Below are 5,061 nucleotides of genomic sequence, written 5' to 3' on the forward strand. Positions count from 1 at the left end.
ATCTGAATGTTTTTCTTGACGACTGTGAGACTTTCTTTAACTTAGCTTAACTAAGACTTTCTTTAACTTTATTTACCCAGAAACAACACATTTCATTCAAGATGGCTCAAGTTCCTCCTTGTCCAGGGATTAGGAGATCTATCTCTTGTCTATTTTGGAGTACAACCCCTGCCAACCTGTGTTGGCTCTTCAGAGCTATCCTGAGAAATCTTATCCCCAGAAACTTAATTTTGAGGGTGTTCATTAGAATGGTACTCATTTATAGTCCTGAATAGGTATCTGAGCTCTCTCAGGGGCTCAGAGGTGTATTGAGTGTCCTCTTCTGTTTTCTTCCATGGTTGACTCATGAATAGTGAATCCAGGAGTCATATCCTGGTACCCTTGACTGCTGTGGGGGTAGAAAGTGTTACAGGGGAGGGGCCCTTCCATGTGAACTAGAGTTGAGCCTTTGGGGACCCATCTTTCCAGACTTAAATTAGGACTTGAATCTCTGGAGCATATCGTGATGGCTCTTTAGTCTTTTGGGTCCTGGTTGACACCCCACAAGCATATAAATTGTTGGAATTGCCCAGTGGCCTTGGTATAAGACCAGAGGATCTCAGCCTCTGGATCTAGGAAGAGGTCATTGATATAAACAAAAGGTTTCCCATATAGCATCTCATATGGACTAAGACCAACCTGCTCCTTAGGGGCAATATGGGTGTTGAGGAGAGCTATTGGTAAAGCCTCCTTCCATCCCATGGAGGTCTCCTGGGTTATCTTTTTATCGCTGGTTTTAACAATTAGTTGCCTCTTTCTACTTTTCCTAAATACTGAGGCCTCCAGGTACAATGGAGATAGTAAGTAATGCCCAATGCTTTAGAGACCCTTTGTGTTACCTTAGAAGTAAATGATGTCCCATTGTCACTTTTTAATGACCTGGGTAGACCAAATCTCAGAATGATTTCAAGGAGCCATTTTTTACCACCTCCTCAGCCTTCTCAGTCCAGGTGGGAAACCTTCAATCCATCCTGTGAATGTATCTATCATGACTAATAGGTATTTATACCCTTGAGAAACTGGCATCTGTCTGAATCCCATCTGCCAGTCCTGGGTAGGTCCCACGTCATTGCCAGGCTGAGCCAGCTGGGGTCTTAGAGCTCCTTGGGGGTTTTTTGATTGGCAAGTGGGACAGAAGACCACTTGCCCTATGATCATTTGGTCTGTTCCTCTGAAGGACTTTTCCTGTAATCTTTGGAGGGCCTTTCCCCCTCCAAAGTGATGTAAGGAGTTAAACAACTTCCATTGGAAGTTTCCAGGCAGAAAAAAGAGTCCCTCCTTTTGAAACTACCCCATATGATCTTCTTGAAAGCCCTCACTCTTAGCTTTAAGAGCCTCACTTTCAGTATATGAAGGAGTTTCTGGAAAATCAGTCTGTGGAACTAAGGGGCAACCACTATTAGGTTGCTGTTTTGTAATGCTGCTGTCTTAGCTACCTGATTGGCTACTTGATTCCCTTGTGTCACTTCTGTGTTCCCTTTTTGACATCCTTTGTAGTGGGAGACTGAAACTTCAGTGGGCAGATGGATTGTCTCCAAGATCCTGAGGATTTGATCACCATACTTGATTGGGGGCCCTCAGATGGTCAAGTGACCTCTTTCTTTCCAAATAGCAGCATGTGCATGTAGCACCAGAATGGCATACTTGAAGACAGTGTAAATGGCTACTCTTTTTCCTTTTCCCAGCTCTAAAGCTTGAGTCAGGGCTATGAGCTCAGCTAATTGGGCTGAAGTACCTGGTGGCAAAGGTTTAGTTTCTCTCATCTCAAAATTAGAGACTACTGCATATCTGGCCCTTCTTTTTCCATCCAAGACAAAGGTGCTTCCATCAGTGTACCAGATTTCCTCACAATTGGTCAGAGGATCTTCTGACAATTCCTCTCGGGGTTTTGTCCAGTGGTCCAAGGTTTCTAAGCAAGAATGAAAGGGGAGAGAGCCCTCAGGGGTAGGCAGGAGGGTGGCTGGGTTAAGAACCTCGTAAGGGGATATAATTAGGCCTGGATTTTCCATCAGCACTACTTGATATCTGAGGATACTTTGATCAGATATCCATAAATGGTGTCTTCCATTTAGGAGCTATTTCACTTAGTGGCTGTTAAAAATAACTAGTTTGTTACCCCGCCCCCAGAAAAAAAGAGAGAGTTTTAAAGCATCTTCTATCAGGACTGCAATAACGGCAAGATTTCAAAGCCAGGGAGGCAGTTGGGTTGAGCCTCTTGGATAAGTAAGCCACAGGCTGGGACTCAGGTCCCAACTTTTGAGTTAACATTCCCAAGGCTATTCCTTTCTTTTAATGGACATAAAGTTGGAATGCTTTTTCTGGGTCTGGCAAAGTCAAGGTGAGTGCTTGAGTTAAGGTTATTTTAGTGTAGCCTCTGCCTTCTTTTGCAGAGTTCCCCACATCAATGTGATTGAATCATCCTGTCCCTTCAAGCTTTCATATAAGGGCTAGGCAATTAGACCATAGTTGGGTATTCAGATTCTACAATACCCAGGTAGGCCCCAGGAAATATCTCAATTGTTTTTGAGTCATGGGGGAGGGTAACTGGAGGATTCCTTCTACTCAATCAGAGGACAGCCTCTCGGACCTGTGTGAAATCTGAACTCCCAGGTAAGTGACCTTTGTCTTGACAATCTGCGCCTTAGCATGGGAGACTTTATATCCCCTCTCTCCCAGAAAGTTTAGAACCTGAATTGCATGTCCTTGGACATTTTTCTCATCCGGAGAGCAGATTAGTAGGTCATCTACATATTGTAATATTTTCCTATTAGGTCCCAGGTCTAGATCTAGGAGATCCCAGCTAACAGCCTGCCCAAAAACGTGGGGGCTATCTCTGAACCCCCGAGGTAATACTGTTCAAGTCATCTGTTTGTGTTTTTCTCCTGGAGCCTTCCACTCAAAGGCAAAAAGATATTGGGATTCTTTAGCCAATGGTGTGCAAAAGAATGCATTCTTGAAATCCAGGACTATAAACGACTTGGCACTGGGTGGGATTTTCCCCAAGATTACATAGGGATTGTGTACTGTGGGATGGAGGGAAACTACAGCTTCATTTCTGATCCAGAGATGTTGAACCATTTGCCAGCTCCCGTCCTTTTTCTTTACAGGGAGGATTGGGGTGTTACACGGTGAAATGGTGGGGATCAATAGCCCACAGGCAAGGAATTTATTTATTAAAGGCTGTAGTCCTTCCTGAGCTTCTCTTCTGAGGGAGTATTGTTTCCAGTTTGGAAACTGAGTAGGATCTTGGAGGAAAATGATGACTGGTAGGTTATGACTGGTTCTGGTTGGTGCAATTGTCCAGGGGTCCTCTGGTCCCACACCAGGGGGTTAATTTTGCACTCCCATAGTTTTTGGTCCCTTCCTATTGGAGAGGGTGTAATGGGTTTCTCGGTGGTAACCAGATGCTGTAGGGCTCTAGGGGCTGAAAAGTTTCCCATTACAAGGGTGGTCCCCAGTTTAGTGAGTACATCTCTTCCCAATAACGGAGTAGGACACTTAGGGACCACCAGAAACTGGTGGGAAAATATTTGTCCATCCCAGCACCAGCAAAGAAACGCTCAGGTGAATCTTTTTGTAATTGGTTTTGCCTGTAACACCCAAAATGGTACAGGTTTGCAAGGAGAAGCCTCCGGAATAGGAGGTCAGGACAGAACAGGTAGCCCCTGTGCCAACCAAATTCTCAGACTTATCTGCCACATCCAGCTGCACCCTTTGCACCAGCCCTCTGTTAGTTATCTGTAACCAGCAGGTTGACTGGAGCTTCAGTCCTGTTGAACCATCCTGAGGGAAAGCTTGGTGTTTGACCTTGAGGCTCTTGGGTCCCAAGGGCTAAATGCTGCCCAAAGTCCCAACTGATGGCATTTGTAGCAAGCTGTTTTAGGAGATTTGTCACTGTTTGGACCCTTTGGTCCAGTGTCTACAGATTAGGCATTTGCCTTGTGCCTTGTCCTTTAAGAACTCAGGGTTTGCCATAGGGCTTCCCTGGAGGCGGCCAGCATCTGGGCATGCCTTATTTATTTATTTTTTTTCCTCTCCCTGTCCTGGGACTTGGCCTCCCTCTCCTGTTCTCTGTTATAAAAGGTATTGGTGGTTGTCTGGACCATCTCATCTAAAGAGGCAGCAGGGTCCTTCTTTGTAACTGTTGTAACTTTATCCTGATATCTGATGCACACTGGGATAGAAATTTGTCCTTTAAAATCACCTGTCCCTCATAAGAATCTAGGTCCAGATTGGTAAACTTTTGTAAGGCCTCTTTTACCCTTTCCAGAAAGGCAATAGGGTTCTCACTGGGCTCCTGAGTTCTTGCTGAGACTCGGACAGAGCTGATTACTTTTTGCTGGGCTGCTCTTAGTCCTGCCTTTATACAGATCAGAAAATGATCCCTTTCCCAGATGTGCTCAGGGTCATTATAATCCCAATTAGGATCTGAGAAGGGGACTGAAGTTTCCCCCACTGGGTATTTATTACTTAACATGCGAAGCCCCATAGCATAACTTCTGGCTTCCTTTAAAACCCTAGCACACTCAGGGTCAGATAAAGTTTGACTAAATATGACCATGATGTCCTTCCATGTCAAGTCAAAGGCCAAGGTAATGTGTTGAAGTGAAGTGAAGTGAAATCACTCAGTCTTGTCCGACTCTTTGCGACCCCGTGGACTGTAGCCTACCATGCTCCTCTGTCCATGGGATTTTCCAGGCGAGAATACTGGAGTGGGTTGCCATTTCCTTCTCCAGAGGATCTTCCCAACCCAGGGATTGAACCTGAGTCTCCTGCATCGTAGGCAGACGCTTTACCATCTGAGCCACCAGGGAAGTCCTAGGTAATGTGTTGGAATGTATCTATATATTTGGCTGGGTCATCTGTATAGCTTCCCAGGTCTTGTTTGATCTGTCTTAGTTCTAAGAGGGAGAAGGCCTTATGGACTTGGGTTGGTCCAAATTCTCCTCCAGTTTCAACTAAGGGACATACTCAAGTTGGCTTTTGTGGAGGGGGTGCTTCCAGAAATGGGGGCATGTTTGG

The 5,061-nt window shown here is 45.2% G+C and overlaps 1 non-coding gene across 1 annotated transcript; it reads right to left on the minus strand.

Annotated features, from left to right (window-relative positions):
- Positions 1–4,781: 4,781 nt before the first annotated feature.
- Positions 4,782–4,853, minus strand: TRNAR-ACG (transfer RNA arginine (anticodon ACG)). The gene has a single exon. It is a non-coding gene; the product is annotated as a tRNA-Arg (tRNA).
- Between the last annotated feature and the right edge of the window lie 208 nt (positions 4,854–5,061).

Source organism: Ovis canadensis, chromosome 2 (assembly GCF_042477335.2).
Source record: "Ovis canadensis isolate MfBH-ARS-UI-01 breed Bighorn chromosome 2, ARS-UI_OviCan_v2, whole genome shotgun sequence".
Taxonomy (NCBI): domain Eukaryota; kingdom Metazoa; phylum Chordata; class Mammalia; order Artiodactyla; family Bovidae; genus Ovis; species Ovis canadensis.